The following is an 18,430-nucleotide window of genomic DNA, read 5'->3' as shown; positions in this document are numbered from 1 at the left end:
AGAGCCTGAAAATGTGTACCCGTCTCTCTTATGTAGTTTATGCAGGCTTCACGGTTGAGACTGAAGCAGTACTTCCCCACATCCAGTTTCAGACAGATCCCTTGACTGGTGGTCTCGAGAGTCATGCAGCCCATTGCTTTCTCTGAGGTCTGTCATAGCCTGAGTTCTAGAGGGTAGAGCCTGAATCAAGGCTTAAGTGCTGAGGCTTTATTTGGGAGATGGAGTCTAGGGCACAGAGTGAGGTAAAGAAGAAAGCCAAGAAAGATATGAACCAAGGTGAAACCCTGCATCGCCAAGCTGGCTATTGCTTTACAATGAGCTACAACGAGATGCTCTAATGCTCGGCTGGTGCATCCACTGAGCCGAAAGGACATATCCAGGCCATCTGTTTGGTGGGCCTCTGGCTTAGGGAAGTCCCCAAGAAGGATGGAGGACAGGAAGTTCATCAGCCCAGTTCCTTCCCGTGTCCTGTGTCTCCCAGGTCCAGACTCACATCATGGGCAGTTAACTCTGGCACACTGCAGGATTGCATCATGTGGTCCCTTGGGTGTCTTCTTGGAATGCCGGATCTCGTCACTTGCTTCCATTTATACCCAGAATATGAGGGAGAGCCTGGAATCCAGGTCTGTGGCTGCTTGGCCCAAATGCATGATGGTAACCCAGGGGGAGGTTAACACCCCCAGAGCAAGGGACTGGTCAGTTTCTGGAGGTTTCAGCCCACACTGAGAAGTGGGAAGCCAGTGAGGTTTGCATCTGATCCGAGGTCACTAGTCAGATGCCAAGTTAGACTCTAGAGCAAGAGGGGTCAATAGGCTAGAGGTGGGATTGACCTGAACCTAAAACGTGGGTGCAATTGAGATTTCTAGAGAAAGAGCAAATGGCTGTTTCTCGGAGAGTCATGGATGACTGCAAGATACAAAGATGAAAAGTCTGGGAGGTGAAAGTCTGGGGCCATTCATAGGCTAGTTCGGCCGGGGTGGTCTTGGACTTTCTTTGTGCTGTGTGTTTAGCACCACTCTTGGCCCCCCGCCCACCTTTCCCGCCACCCTCAGTTCTGTCATTTAGGAAACTCACATCTTGTGGCTCAGTTGCCATGCCCTCTCCACGTACTTCAGGTAATTAAGCTGCCCCAACCCCGGGCTTCCCTGGTGGCTCAGCTGGTAAAGAGTCGGCCTGCGATGTGGGAGACCTGGGTTCCAGCCCTGGGTGGGGAAGATCCCCAGCTCTGGAGATCGCATCTTGATTAGTTCCAACTGGTCAAAGAGGTCATGTGGCTGTTGCCAGTTATTGATTGAAAGATGAGGGTGTGACCCAACTGAATGAGCAGCAGGATGGTGAAGGCTTCTGGCAGAGTTCTATCATTGCTCAGGGAAAAATGTGGGGTGTATAGGTTGTCAAGTCTGGCTGTGATGCCTGGATCAGCTGTAACCATCTCGGGGGGATGAGAGACACCAGATGGAAGGCAAAGGAAAGTTTTTAGAGAATACAGGTGGGAGAGAAGTAAAGAATTTTGGTCTTAGATGAGATTTGTCCATTATGTTGACCAAATGAGAACCTGCCTTACCTCTGGACTTCAAGTTATATCAGATAATACCTTTTTTTTCCTTATTGCTTGAGAAACTTTAAATCCAGTCTTGGTTACTTGACTTGGTTACAGCCACATATTCTGAAAAAGAATGAAATACCAAGCAGATGGAAAATCATCACAAGGGGCAAAAGAACTGTCCTTTGTTCAAATGGCTGCGATGGAATAGATGCAGGCAGGTCTTTACTTCCCACAGGTTGGAAGCAGAGACTATGCCAGTTGGATGCAGCAGAAACACGGTCAAGTAACTGGACATTTTTTAAAATCTTCAGGCTCTATCTTTTACTGTTGCCAATTTTTCTTTTCCTACTACAGGCACAGATAATATAAAGACCTTAGAGGTTTGTTGTAAAGATGTAATGAGGTGCTTTATGTAAAGGCCCTCAACAGTGCAATCAACCAGCATCTCCTTACACACTTCACATTCTTCACATGGACAAAAAAGTACTTTTATCTGTCATAGAAAAAGTTTTGACTTTTTCTAACTGACTGCATGTGGGAATATTATAAGAAAGATGCTGACTTTACCTGATTTGACCACATTTAATAGGAAATAAGAAAGAAAGAAAGTGAAGTTGCTCAGTGGTGTCTGACTCTTTGTGACCCCATGGACTGTAGCCTACCAGGCTCCCCCGTCCATGGGTTTCTCCAGGCAAGAATACTGGAGTGGGTTGCCATTTCCTTCTCCAGGGGATCTTCCCGACCCAGGGATCAAACCCGGGTCTCCCGCATTGTAGGCAGACGCTTTACCATCTGAGCCACCAGGGAAATAAAGTACTTACCAATCATGAGATTCTATGACTTTGGGGTGACTTTAACTGCAATAAAGGCACGTGTTCAGTTGTCTGAGATCTTTCCCTATTTATATTGTAGAACTTTTGCCCTACATGAAGATTAATATACAGACCATGAGGAGTACAGTATGTCTACTCATGCGATCCTAGAGTTAACAATTAGTTATCTTCTTCCATCAAAATTGTAATTTAAAGACTTGTACCAGGCTATGTCAATATGGCATAAATGATTCATGTGAATGGCATACCATTCACACTGGTATGTCTTAACTTGAGCAGTTTAAAGCTTTGGGCGGTCCTTGGCTTAGTCAGCCTGACTGGACTTGCTCCATATTGGATATGACTGCATAGTAAGGCTGCACAAACTCTTTCCAGCTCTTCTAGGATAGTCCTTGAGAAGTCCCGTTAATTCTCTCTCGCATTCTCCACTTCAGTGGAAGAGCTCATTTATGAAACTTGTTCATCTCCCCACAGGGCCAGCTCCATGTGAACCAGAATGCCGTGGCCAGACAGAGAGGGGGCATAGTCACCTCAGAAAACAGCAGGTGCAGATGATAGCAAGCCGCTCATACCATGCATTTGAAAATCATATTCTTTTGTTACAAGAGTGGTATATTGTTATTACAGGCCTTTTAGAAAACAGGGCCAGGAGGAAGAAACATCCTACTGGGAAGCAGTGATTTAAAACATTTGGGATTTCTTCCCCCTTCTTTTCTCTTTCCTTCCATCTTTCTTTCTTTTTTATTATACTTTTTAATTGTGGGTATAATTGCTTTAGAATATTGTGTTAGTTTCTTCCTTCTTTCTTTCCTTCCTCCCTCCCCGCCTTCCTCCTGCTCTTCTGTTCTTCCTTCTTCCATATACACAAAAATACATACACAAAGAGGTTTCTGTAACAATGAGGAAATTGAATTAAAATATTCTACTATCTTATATACTATTTCCCCTTTTTACATACAGACATTTTCCACTCATATTTTAAAAGATTGCATGTGCTCTGTCATCAGTATGCATCATAACTTGTTTTTTCTACTTATTTTCCAACTGATAGAGATTCATATTATTTTCTACTTTCTTCCATTTTAAGCAATAGTGAGATGAAAATCCAAGTACGCTATTGCACATTATCCTACAGTCATCTCCCTGGCATGGCTATGAGAATCAATGGAAAGACTATTATGGAAAGCAAATTCTTTTTCATATTCTTTTCCACTGTGATTTATCTCAGGATATTGAATATCATTCCCTTGCTATACAGCAGGACCCTGTTTATCCATTCTAGGTATAATAGCCTCTCCAACCCCCCTCCTTGTCAACCACAAGTCTGTTCTCATATCTATTTCGTAGATAATGTTTCTATTTCAAGATAAATTCATTTGTGTCATATTTTAGATTCCACATATTAGTGATATCATATGGTATTTTCTTTCTCTCTTATTTCAGTTCAGTTCAGTCACTCGGTCATGTCCAACTCTTTGCAAACCCATGGACTGCAGCACGCCAGGCTTCCCTGTCCTTCAGGAACTCCCAGAGTATGCTCAAACGCATGTCCATCAAGTCGGTGATGCCATCCAACCATCTCATCCTCTGTCGTCCCCTTCTCCTCCTGCCCTCAATCTTTCCCAGCATCAGGGTCTTTTCTAAGGAGTCCGTTCTTCACATCAGGTGGCCAAAGTATTGGAGTTTCAGCTTCAGCATCAGTCCTTCCAGTGAATATTCAGGACTGATTTCCTTTAGGATGGACTGGTTGGATCTCCTTGCCACCCAAGGGACTCTCAAGAGTCTTCTCCAACACCACAGTTCAAAAGCAGCAATTCTTTGGTGCTCAGCTTTCTTTACAGTCCAACTCTCACATCAATACGTGATTACTGGAAAATCCATAGCTTTGACTAGATGGACCTTTGTTGGCAAAGTTATGTCTCTGATTTTTAATATGCTGTCTAGGTTGGTCATAGCTTTTCTTCCAAGGAGCAAGTGTCTTTTAATTTCATGACTGCAGTCACAATCTGCAGTGATTTTGGAGCGCCCCCCCAAATAAAGTCTCTCAGTTTCCATTGTTTCCCCATCTATTTGCCATGAAATGATGGGACCAGATGCCATGATCTTTGTTTTCTGAATGTTGAGTTTTAAGCCTATTTTTTCATTCTCTTCTTTCATTTTCATCAAGAGGCTCTTTAGTTCTTCTTCACTTTCTGCTATAAAGTGGTGTCATCTGCATATCTAAGGTTATGGATATTTCTCCCTGCAGTCTTGATTCCAGCTTGTGTTTCATCCAGCCCGGCATTTCTCATGATGTACTCTGCATATAAGTTAAATAAGCAGGGTGACAATATGCAGCCTTGATGTACTCCTTTCCTGACTTGGAACCAGTCTGTTGCTCCATGTCCATTTCTAACTGTTGCTTCTTGACCTGCATCCAGGTTTCTCTGATTTACTTCACTTAATATGATCATCTCTAGGTCCATCCATGTTGCTGCAAATGGCATTATTTCATTCTTTTTATGACTGAGTAATATTCCATTGTATGCATGTACCACATCTTCCTTATCCATTCTTCTGCCAATGGACATTTAGGTTGTTCCCATGTTTTTGGCTATTGTGCTGTTATGAATGTTGGGCTACATGTATATTTTTGAATTAGAGTTTTATCTGGATGTGTGCCCAGGAGTGGGGTTGCTGGATCATGTGACAACTCTACTCTTAGTTTTTTGAGGAACCTCCTTACTGTTTTCCATGGTGGCTGCACCAGTTTAATTCCCAGCATCAGTGAAGAAGGGTTGCCTTCTCTCTACACCCTCTCCATCATTTGTGGATTTTTGATAGTGGCCATTCTGACTGGTGTGAGGTGATAGCTCATTGTAGTTTTGGTTTGCATTTCTCTAATACTTACTGGAGACATAACTAGTCTATGATAAAATGTGTGTGGGAATGACACTTCTTAAAGTTTGTGTGTTTGTTGTTGTTCAGTCGCTAAGTCGTGTCCGACTCTTTGTGACGCCCTGGACTGCAGCACTCCATCCTACTCCCATACATTAGTACCTAATCAAGGAAATTTTGGAGGCATCTGAAAATATTTTCCTAGAGGGATTAACATTATTCTCGATTAGATACTCTTATTTTCAAATCTTATTTCGATAATGACAAGTGTCTTGTCATACATGCCTCCACATTTTAAAACCTGTGAGCATTGAAGTCATATTCCATTGGGTGATTTAGTGTGGAGTGATTTGGGGACTTGTTCACTTAGTCACCTGTGACAATGAGTTGATTGAAAACTGTTTTCTGAGGAAAAACTTGACCAGCCCTGCCTGTGGGCGGATGGGGAAAAGGAAATGCTGTAAGTTACACAATTCTTCCCGAGCGGTTGGCTTGCTTCCCTTCCGGTGGACATTGTGAATTGTGGAGCTGACCTGGCTGGCCTCTTCCCATGGGCTGCCGGCCACCTTGCGGGTCACAAGTTCATGCTGTGATGTGTGTTCTAACTCCATTCCTATTCTGTTTATGTCTCTGATCCATTTTTTCTTGTTAATTCTCCTTCTACTTGTAATTTTTGCTGAGTCTTTTTTTTAAAGTCTCCTTATAAACTCATTTAAATTCTTTCTGAAACAAAGTATGGAAAAGAAGACTAAGCTACATGAGTGGTGGCTAAATAAAAAATAATAAGCAACCACATCTCATCCAAGCCAAAAATTATACTTCCTAATGAATATATGCACCTTCAAAATATTGACCTTGAGGGACCATAGATTTGTTTGCAATTGATGTTGTTACTGATGAAAACATCTTTGAAACTTCTCTTTTAGAATTTCCTCCTAAGCTGTTGGCACAGTGTGTAAGCATTTCCATGGTTGTACGACTTTTGGGTCATTATGGTTTTTGGAAAAAGACCAAAGTGTTTCATGGTGTAGCCTGCTGACCTAAATGGCTCATCAAGCTTGGAGATCAAGTTGGCTTCTCTTTTTTCAAATATAAGGTACGATATAAAGGAATAGAACTGTTTTTAGAAGTGTAGTCAATAAACCAGCCTTGCAAGTGTATCTCAAAGTAAAACTTCCCAGGAGTTTGCATTGTTAGGTGAAGGACATGCCCTTTGAGGAAGTGCATGAATTTGGATGTGTCTCTTCTGATGTGTTTTTTCAAAACATCTTCCCCCGCGAGCCCACCCCACCATCTGAAGTAAAAGAGAAGATTCAGTAAAGAGTTAGTCATGGTGGTTAACACATCACAGGGAAACTGTATGTGGGGAAGAGAGAAAACTGCTTGGGGTCCTGGGCATTTCTTCCCACCCCTCCTTACCTGAATGCCACGGGAGACATGTGAGTTTTGTCATACATGATGGGGGCATAGGGCTTCACGCCTATCTTTTGATTACAGATAATACTATATTATAATTATTTATGGGTGGAAAATCTGAAACCATTTTGCCTGGAGAAAAGGACTATTTTTGAAGCTCTGCTCACGTTCTAGAACTTTAACTGCTGCTCATACACAAGTCTGTTTTACTGTATGTTATATGTTTATTAACAATAGTAGCTCATGTTAACCCTTGTAGCTCAGTCAGTGAAGAATCTGCCTGCAATGCAGGAGACCTGGGTTTGATCCCCAGGTCGGGAAGATCCCCTGGAGAAGGAAATGGCAATCCACTCCAATATTCCTGCCTGGAGAATCCCATGGACAGAGGGGCCTGGTGGGCTGTGGTCCATGGGGTCGCAAAGAGTCAGACACGACTGAAGTTGCTGGGAGCCAGCACACGAGATCCCACCCATGACAAGGTCATGAGGGAGAAAACCTGACAGGCAAGGTGGATCAGGTTTTCAGGGGTTTCGAAAAGCTGCCCCCGGCGCTCACCTTAAAGATGATATCTGTCTTTCTGATGCCTGCCTCAATAGACTACTCCCTAATTTCTGTGACACAGGCAGAAGGCCTTCCCCGATCTCTTTCCAAATAAGAATCAATTTAGAACTTTAATCAATAAGTTTCCCAGGTGGTGGTATTTTATGAGATTATCCAGGGTGAAAGAAGTGTTTTAATTTAAACTCCTTTGCTGGTATTTTAGTTTATTTGGCAAATGCATTTATGCCCTTGGTACTAATGTGCATGATTGCTTATAATACCCTAATCATAAAATAACATAAAGAACCTGATCATATAAAGGCCCTAATAGACATAGAGCCTTTCGGGGGGTGAGGAAGTCCTATTAGAAAACACAAGAAAAATTATTCTAAAGGTGGTTATTGGATTGATGTTTGCTTGCTGTGTTTTGCTTGCTTTGTTTTTGCTTTTCATGTGCTAAGGTTGTGTTATAGAAACCATTGTTAATATAGTTAAAGATCTAGAGAAATAAGAACTTAGCCCTAGTGTAGTAACAATGAAATGGTTGTTAATTGTCAGCCAGGAGTGCCAGGAAGAAGCTGCCTCACCGAAGCCGCAGAGTCTGTGTGGGGTAAACTTCTTAGATAAACGCAACTGACAACTTCTGCAGAAGGATTAATTTTTGTGTTAACAAGGTTATACTTCCACTCTGTACTGTTGCCCTATGAGACTGCTACCTTTCAGTTAAGGTCACCATAGAAACGGAAAATAGGTTTACATTCACCTGACCTGCATAAAATGTTAATAGGCCCCAAGGCCAGAAGATAATGTACAAGACCCTCATAAACAAAGAAGTATGCAGAAAACACCCTGGTTTTGTAAAGGACAAGCTGACGTAATGTTAAACTATCTTCCCCTTAGAAATGTACTAACTTAGGGTATAAAAGCTACGGTAAAAAATAAAGCATTGCCAGACTCTGCCAGACCCTGCAAACACCCCCGTCTGGTCATTCTCTCTCTCTCTCTCTCTCTCTAACTCTCTCTCTCTCTCTCCCTTTCCCTCTCCCTCGCAGACTTGGCTCTATCAAGGCTGGTCTCAAGTGTGTTCTCTCTCTCTCTCGCCGACGCCGTTCATCCTGAGGGTACCCCCTGGATCCTGCCGAGGCTGGACCCCGGCATGAAGTGACCGAGCACACAGCAGAGTCACGTAGGAGCGGGGTGTGGTTTCAGCGCCACTGTCTGTCAGAGCTCATGCTGGACTAGTCAGCCTTTCCCAGATTCAGTCTCCTTATTCACAGTGAGAATAGTAACACCATAGATGACAGAGTTTGAGGTACTCTATCTAATGTGCTGAGCGTTGAGAGTGCAATATGGTAGGCACCTATTAAATATGACTTCTCCTTTGCATCATTTACGTACTAAGGAATGGTTCATTTTAAAAGAAACACTTTGGAGCTTTTCTTGGTTGCTTGTTGTAGGATATTCTTGGAATTCCGGATTTTACATCTAAGTCTTGAGATTTAGAAAGAAGTCTGACTTGAACTGTCAGAAATTGAAATAAAAGAGATAGAAGAGATTAAAAATGTTGAAAAGGTAAAACTTTTGAAATGGTAAAAATGCAAAAATCTTCAAAACGTGTCAAGTTGCAGCCAAATAAAAATGCAAAATTCTTTTCTTCCATAGATGGCAGTGAGAGAGAATTGACTATAAGTGTTGGATGGAAACTCCTAATTGTCAGTATGTTAATAGATACTTTTGTTTCCCATGAGACACTGTTTCTAGAGCACATAGACAATTTGGTTTGTTTTCTTTGCTGTTGTTTGAGTTTATTTACCTAGAAGGATTCCTGTGCAATTTTTACTCTACAAATCACTGATCTTCTTTTTAATGGCACAATGTCTTTTCCATAGGGATTCCTTATGGGTCCTATAGGAAAGCAAGATCGGATAAGAGTGAACAGCTTCCTAAAGAGACTCAGACGTTTTACAGCACTGGAATAATAGATGAATGTACAGATGCTTGAAAAATGAATTTAGGGATTCTTTCCTAGAGATTTGTTCACTTTGGGAGTCTTCAAATTGTAGCCCACGGCCCTAAAACGTGAATTTGTAGCTTGATGAAAAAAATAAAAGCAAGTCGTGTCTGACTCTTAGCGATCCCATAGACTCTAGCCCACCAGGTTCCTCTGTCCATGGAATTCTCCAGGCAAGAATACTGGAGTGGGTTCCCATTTCCTTCTCGAGGGAATCTTCCCAACCTGGGGATTGAACCTGGGTCTCCTGCATTGTAGGCAGATTCTTTACTGACTGAGTCAAAGGTGAATTTGTAGCTTGATAGAGTACAACAATTTCAGGATTCTTCTTTTTTTTTTTTTTTAAGATGTGTGCTGCCAAAGATTTGTATTTTGTAGGATTTTTCACTAAATAGCATCCCGTCAATAATAATTAATTAGTTCCATCTGGGTTATGATTGGTTTCTCACATAAACATGACTCCAGATTTAAACCAATGATCCAAGTTTAGTCTATTTTCATTTATTATGAAAATGCATAAACTGTGCTCTAATTGTAATGACATTAAGTACATAGGCAGTAAATGCCATTCGTTGCGATGGGTGCCCGTTTCAGTTGTCTCTCTGCAGTTTGGTCTGAGCAAGTAGGTTCTTTGTAAATAGGGGTGTCTTCTGGGCTTGGGTCAGGGTCTTATCAATTTGATCTCAGAAAGTTCCATGGCAAGGTGGTGTGTTATAGTGAAACCATTTTTGAAATCTTTCTCAGAATGTTTCTGGAGTCTCGGGGCAGCGTGAGAACATCAGTGTTAACCATACTGAGTTTACATAATTCCAGGCAAAGCAAAGAAAGTCAGTTTTTGAATTTGTCTTCCATCACCTTATTATGAGAAAATTCTCAGTAGATCTCTAGGAATACTGCTACAGACTTCTGAGTATGCCCTTTCCTCCTTCACTCACTGGGAACGTTAGGTTGAAAAATCACTAATTTTGCAGAAACAAGCAAAAGTTGAAAGCTGTGGTTCTTATCCCACCCAATTGTAATAAACCAGGGATCTGTGGCATACTTCCCCACTTTGAGCGGCCTTAGTTCCCCTAAGTATCAATGAAGACCTTGAACTAGATGACATCACTAGGTCACACCCAGTGTCCGAGGGTAGTAAACCCATCCTTAAAGCTCTCATTTTGTTATTTTCCAAAAAGAACCTTTTGTAGGTACTTTGCTGATTCCAGATGATCCTCACTTCACTGTATAATGGAAAATCACACAGAAAGAGATATTATCATATTCCAAACTAGGTGTAGGAGGAGAAATTTCCTCTCTTACAAATAGCCATGTCCAGAAGTAATCAGTTTTCTTTTATAATGCTGTTCTTAATCTCTTTTGAAATGGCCATCCATGGGGTTCCATTAGGATTTGTTGAAATAGTTACAAATATTTTTCTGTTTTTTAAACATCAGAGATCATGGTTTATATAAATATATATATATATATATTTTTTTTTTCTCACCATGTAGGTTATTTGCCTCAGAATAACCCAGAGAAGTTTAAAAAAAATGCATATTCCCCAAAGTAACTGAACCAGATGTTTCATAAATTTTATTTTCATTTACCTATCACTAAAATACTGACAAACAAGGAGTGTACTCATTTTTGTTTCTTGAAACTGTTTTTGGTGCATTCTAATAAAATCGTGATTTGCTATTGAAAGGGTTGGTACATATTGATGCAGCCCCTTGGAATATGCAGAATAGAAGGGAAAAAGATAATTCATCAATTTTAAACAAATACCTATTATCCATTCCTAGTATGGTAAAATGTCAATATAATAGCTCATGAAATGACTTCAGCTACTGTTTGTGAACCTTTTTTACTCTCTGGGAATCATGCCAGTAGCTGGGTACACATTACCTTTACTTGGTTGCCTCAGCAGCACTGAAGGGTACGTGTTACTAATTTCTCCATTTTACAGATGAGGTGACAGAGGCTAATGTAGGCTAATCAAAGTGATTTGCAAAAATCCTCGCAGCTAATGAGATAATGGAGGCCAGTGCTTGTTCCGGCTATAGCATCCAGACTTGAATCCAGATTCTGTTTTACTACGTAACTTGTACAGTTGGCTCTCCGTACCTGCGAGTTCTGCGTCCGTAGTTCAACCAACCACAGATTGAAAATATTCAGAAAAAAAACCCACATCCCAGAAAGTCCCAAAAACCAAAATTTGAATTTGTTGCAGGCTGGTGACAATTTACATTGCACTTACAATGATTTACGTAGTATTTTAAAAAAACTTTCTCATTTAATTTTGTGTTGGAGTATAGCCGATTAACAATATTGTGGCAGGTTCAGGCGAACAGCAAAGGGACTCAACCATGCATATACATGGAGCCATTCTCCCCCAGATTCCCTTCCCACCCAGGCTGCCACGTAACCTTGAGCATAGTTCCTTGTGCTGTACGATAGGCCCTTGTTATCCATTTTAAATACAGCAGAGTGTTCATTACAATGTTTTACATAGCATGTATGTTGTATTAGGCATTATAAAAAATGAGGAGATGATTTAAAGCATCCGCAAAGATGTGTGGGTTACATGCAAATACAATTTTATATAAAGGACTTGAACAGTTGTGGATTTTGGTGTCCACCGGGTGTCCTGTAACACATGCCTCACAGATACCAAAGGGGTGACTGTATTGTGTCTGCTTAACCATGGTGGGAAGACTAGCAAACAATCACTTTTCTTCCTACAAAGACTCCTAGTACGGTTTTCCACTGATCATGCAACGACAGGTACCCCCCTGAGAACTTCCCACTGTGGCAGTAATCGGTGTCAGCAGAGTGCCCTGCTGTGACTGCTCTGATGTGGCTTTTAAATTCTCTATGACCTTAACTTTTATCCCTGTCTCTCTTCTTTAATCCTACTCCACTTCCCTGCCAAGGTTGTTTGCATGCTGGCTGTTTGTTCTTGAAATCATCCTCCCACAAACCCCTTGCCTCCTGAGCACCAGTAAAGGGGGAGAAACAGGTGGCATCTTAAAAACGTGAGCCAAACAGTTCAATTTTATCTTCTGGCCCCAATTCAGTGGTTCTGATAAAATTTGAAAATTGACTTTCAAAATTGGATAAAGAGATATTTGCTTGTCTGTGCCTAGTAAAGTCTTCTATTTATATAAAGCAAGTTTGTGCTCAAATCTATGCCTTTCACATCAGAGCCTGCATGGACTTTGATTGGTGTCAGTGGTATGTAGGCTAATTTGCCTGGATGAGAGGCTATGATTTAATACTTAATGAGAAATTTATAGCACTAATCCTCATCTCAAGCTAAATAAATGAACTTGATTCAGATGAGTTTTCTGCTTTGTACTCATTACCCAGGGCTCTGCATAACTGCAAAGCCCTGGGGCTTTTGTCTTCACAGCAAACCTCATTTTTGACTTGACTTTAGAAAGTACACTTTTTATTCAGTGATTCTCAATCTGCCTACATTTGCATTAGATTGAATTACTGACCCTAATATTTTGCTTTCTGTCAGTATCTTTTAAATACCTTACCCTTGACCTTGAACTTGACCACATGACTTGTCTTAGCCAATAGGAAGCTCACCACATTCAACTCAAGGAGAGGCTTTAAATATGACTCTGCAGTTGGGTCATATTGTTTGCAACTCTGGATCTCCATGAGAAGAACATTTTCATCATAGGTGAACCTATGATCCAAGTAAGCTGAGAGATCAGTAAAGCAGCCCCACTGATCTGCAGGAGAGGAATCCCAGCCAACCCACAAACTGTTGAGAATAAATAATTCTAAGATATTGACTTTTGAGGTGGTTTGTTACACAGTGATAGCAGATAGATACAGTATTTTTAAAATCTGTTTTCATGGTGTATTCAGGAGTAAGAAGAAATAAAAAAACTGGACTTCTGTCATCGTTTTGGCAGTACCATGGTGATCATACTCAAGTTACTTTCTTGAATTTCAGTGTATCCTGATCAGTGAAACAATTGCTTTGAGGCAGGCACAGGAAGCAGAGCTCTATTCAGTTCAGAAGACCTCTGATGTGGAAATATCACCAGCATGGCACTGGAGTGACATTTCTGGAATGATGAACTGGCACACATAAACCAAAAGAACCAATCCTGCTAATAAGGGATTTGTATATCCTTTCAGCAGGAAAATAGAAGTGTTTGGAAGATTTTATATTTGTAAAAGGAGGGATTTGATGCAAAGCTACCATTTTACCTCTCGTCACTTTGGCAAGTTAGAATCACTGAATGATGTGATTATGGAAATCACCAGAGACATGGAAGGTATTTCTCTGCATGTCTTATTTCTTTCATTTTTATGATATTCACTATTAGAAGAATCTAAATAAAATGCATTATTAATTTCCCAGTCATGGATAGAAGAGCCTGCATCTCTGCCCTTTATTATCTTGCTTCTGCCAATTCTACGTTTCTGTTGTCAAAATTGGAATGCTAAAATGATTTCAGTTCAAACTAATTAACAAATTAGATTTCAGAAGTAGAGCAGCCTTTGTGGTTGTTCAGTCATGTCTGACTCTTTGTGACCCCATGAACTGCAACATGCCAGGCTTCCCTGTCCTTCACTATCTCCCAGAGTTTGCTCAAATTCATGTCCATGGAGTCAGTGATGCTATCTAACCATCTCACCCTCTGCTGCCCACTTCTCCTCTTGCCCTCAGTCTTTCCCAGCATCAGAGTCTTTCCCAAAGAGTCAGCTCTTCAAATCAGGTGGCCAAAGTACTGGAGCTTCAATTTCAGCATGAGTCCTTCCAATGAATAGTCAGGGTTTATTTCCTTCAGGACTGACTGGTTTGATCTCCTTGCAGTCCAAGGGATTCTCAAGAGTTTTCTCCAGCACCACAATTTGAAAGCATCAATTCTTAGGCTCTCAGTCTTCTATATGGTCCAACTCTCACATCCATATATAACTACTGGAAAAACCATAACTTTGACTATACAGACCTTTGTTAGCAAAGTGATGTCTCTGCTTTATAAAATGGTGTCTAAGTTTGTCATAGGTTTTCTTCCAGTAAGCAGGTGTCTTTTAATTTTGTGGCTGCAGTCACCTTCCGCAGTGATTTTGGAGCCCAAGAAAATAAAATCTGTCATTTCCCTCACTTTTCCCCCATCTACTTGCCATGAAGTGATGGGACTAGATGCCATGATCTTAGGTTTTGAATGTTGAATTTTAAGTCACCTTTTTCAGTCTCCTCTTTTACCCTCATCAAGAGGAGCAGCCTTTGGACATAAACTAAGGTCCTGGTCCATTTCTCAGCAATTTCTCTTTGCTGTACCCTCCCTGTGTGTGGGATTAACCTTCAAGCTGACTTCCTCATGGTGACAAGGTAGCTGCCAGTAAGAACTCAGAGCCAGTGCTTCTGTGTTTATAGCAGGGGTGGGAAGAACACAGCTTTCTACAACCATTTGAAGAAAAGTCTTCTTCTTTTTTTCTCTCTCAACTCAAATGGTTCTGTTGAAAGGTATGAGATTTTCTTAATTGGCTTGGACCAGCTGGGATGCATTCTGGAGCTTAGGTGGGCCATTTCTATACAAAATCACATTGCAGCTGCAAAGTGGGAATGACAGAGAATGTATATTGGAGAGAGAAACACATTGTGTTATACAAAGCAAAATATTTATGTTCAGTTTATTTCAATGAGTGAAATAGTTAGGCATGTATTTTTGTAGACATTTATTGAGATGGTTCACTGAGCTAAGACTTCAGACAAAATCATTTTGGAATCTAAGGGCTGAAAGAATCTAAATTTGCTGGATTTCTTACTATTTTGTAAAGTTGAACCTTGACACTGGATTGAAATTGCAGGAGGCCATGAAAAACCTCGCTAACTTGTTCAACAAAAGGCATGATAGAAGCCATCCTCATTTTCCTTTGTCAAATTATTCTCAGGATAAATAATCATAGAATTTTGAAGAATAGAGTAACAGTCTGTTAAAAAGATAGTTCTTGTTTCTAAAGAGGTTTATTCACTCTGTGAACATTTATAGAGCATTTCCTATTTGTTAGGCATAACTCAGTGTTTTAGAAACATCCACTCACAGATTTCTGTTTTCACAGCTGCTTCAGGGTGCATCCAAGTTACTAAGCCTCGCTGTAGTTTAAAATATCACCTCACACTGGTCTGAATGGTCATCATCAAAAAGTCTACAGTCGACCAATGCTGGAGAGGTTGTGGAGATGAGAGAACCCTCCTATACCGTTGGTGGGAATGTAAGTTATTGCAGCCACTATGGAGAACACTATGGAGGTTCCTTAAGAAATTAAAAATAGAGTTGCCATATGATCTGGCAATCCCGATCCTAGGCATCAGAAAAGACAAAAACTCTAATCTGAAAAAGATACATGCCCAAGTTCACTGCAGCATGATTTACAACAACCAGGATGTGGAGACAACCTAGCCATCCATTGACAGGTGAATGGATAGAGAAGATGTGATCTATATATACAATGGAGTATCACTCAGCAACAAAAAAGAGTGAAATAAGGCCATTTGCAGCAACATGGATGGGCCTGGAGATTATCATACTAAGTGATGGAAGTCAGAGAAAGACAAATATCATAGCATATTTCTTACATGTGGAATCTAAAAAAAAGAAAAAAACATGACACAAACTTATTAACAAAACAGAAACAGACTCACACACTTAAAGAATGAACTTATGGTTAGAAGGTGAGAAAAGTGGTAGGGGATGGATTGGGCGTTTGGGATTGACATGTACAAACTACTCTATATAAAATAGATACCCAACAAGGACCTATATATATATAGAGGTATATATATATATGTAGGTATAGCACAGGAAGCTTTTCAATATTCTGTAATAATCTAAATGGGAAAAGAATTTGAAAAAGAGTATATATATATATAGAATATATATATAGAATGGAATTTCAAATTCTATATATAGAATATATAACAAATTCTATATATATATATATAATTTAACTGAATCACTTTGCTGTATACCTGAAATTAACATAATATTGTTAATCAACTATGCTCTAATATAAAATAAAAAAGAAATTATTAAGCCTCCACATTTAAGAGGACTGGGGCTAAAGCTTGCCACACCCACAGAGTAAATATGGTTTTCCTGGGATTCCAGAAGTGGGAATTTTTAATCACAAAATTCACATAAGTTTTTACTAAGTGGGAAAGTTTTTAGCTATACTTGAGCCCATCTGACCCTGTGGAAGTACCTTACCTCTCTGACATCACTGAGATGGAAAAAAAGAGTCAACATCATTGATTTGACCACAGAATTAGAAAAACATGTGCCCAAGTAACAAATTTCAAGTTTTTTAATAATTTAGTTTTTAATAATTTAGTCTGCTAAATTATTTAGTCTGCACAGTGGGAATGACATAGAATGTATATTGGAGAGATAAACACATTGTGTTCTACAAAGCAAAATATTTATGTTCAGTTTATTTCAGTGAGTGAAATAGCTAAACACATATTCACATAATTTTTTAGTCTGCTAAATGTAAATATCCTTTATAAATATATACTTGTACACACATAGCTAATACATAAAATATTCTTTAAAAATAAATTATGATTAACTGATTGTGTGCTTTTTAAATCTAATTTTGGTATTTTGGACCTTAAACATTAGCTAAATTAAAGCTCTTCATTGATTATCCACTATATTTTTAAAATTTTTATTGAAATATAGTTGTTTATAATGTTGTATTAGTTTCAAGTATATGTTTTTGTTTTTTTTTAATTGATTTATAATGTGTTAATTTCTTTTTTTTTCTTTTATTTATTTTTTTATTTTTTTTATTAGTTGGAGGCTAATTACTTCACAACATTTCAGTGGGTTTTGTCATACATTGATATGAATCAGCCATGGATTTACACGTATAATGTGTTAATTTCTGCTGTACAGTAAAGTGATTCAGTTACACACACATATATATATTCTTTTTAATATTCTTTTCTATTCTGGTTTGTCACAGGATATTGAATATAGTCTCCTGTGTTATACAATAGGACCTTGGTGTTTATCCATTCTAATATAACAGTTTGCAACCACTAACCCCACACTCCCATTCCTTCACTCCCTGCCGCAAGCACAAGTCTGTTCTCTATGTCTATGAGTCTGTTCTTGTAGGTATATTGATTTGTATCATGTTTTAGATCCTACATATTAGTAATATCATATGATATTAATCTTTCTCTTTCTGACTTACTTCACTCAGTATGTTAATCTTCAGTTGCATCCATGTTGCTGCAAATGGCATTATTTAATTCTTTTTTATGGCTGAGTAATATTCCATTCATCTGTTGATAAACATTTAGGCTGTTTCCATATCTTGGCCCTTGTGAATAGTGCTGCTATGAACCTAGGGGTGCATGTATCTTTTTGAATTATAGTTTTATCTAGGTATATGCCCAGGAATTTGATTGCTGGATCATATGTCCTTGCCTTTATTCTTTAATACAGATTTTAACCATACACCTTAATAATATGCTTGATAGAACTATATTCCTTTCCTTTTGCTGCTTTTGTCTTAATTTATATCCATTAATGTGATAGCTTGATCATCCCTCCTAAACAGTAATCTCCGTGAGAACGGGGACATAGTCTCTGTTTTTGTTCACCATTATTTCTCCAGTGCAAAGCACAGAATATGTTTTGAATGAATGTATGAATGTTTGCCTAGAAGCCCACTTGTGTTTGGGCCGTGATCTTATGTAATTTTCATTCTGGTCTTTTTGACACTGATGACTCTGTGGTTATTCTGCAGCGGGCAGACATAACCTCCTGAGTCACTGCCACTTATCTGTTGCATGGGGATTTAGGGGCATTTATTAAGAAAATTGCTTGACAAAGTGAATAGCACTATTTGGAAAGGCAGAAAGAAAGAAAGGTAAAAATAGTCACTCTTTGAAAATTCAGAGTGTCCAGCTCCTGACACTTTGAAGGAATATTCAGAAAAAAAGTATGCTTTAATAGAATCAGTAGAGACGCAAATTAGATGTGAGGTTTTATATTCTACAAAGAGAAAAAAGACAATTACCTGTATTTTAAATTTCTCTTTGCTTTTGTTTTGAGGGAAAAACAGCATTCTAACTAGAGTGGACTCTTTCAGGCTTTTTTGACGCATGATGGGAGAAATAAAAGGTAGTTCGTATTTACATCTACTATTTTTAAGACCTGTGGTAGTTATGTTCTTTTA

Source organism: Dama dama, chromosome 32 (genome assembly GCF_033118175.1).
Source record: "Dama dama isolate Ldn47 chromosome 32, ASM3311817v1, whole genome shotgun sequence".
Taxonomy (NCBI): domain Eukaryota; kingdom Metazoa; phylum Chordata; class Mammalia; order Artiodactyla; family Cervidae; genus Dama; species Dama dama.
This window is presented reverse-complemented; position numbering follows the sequence as displayed.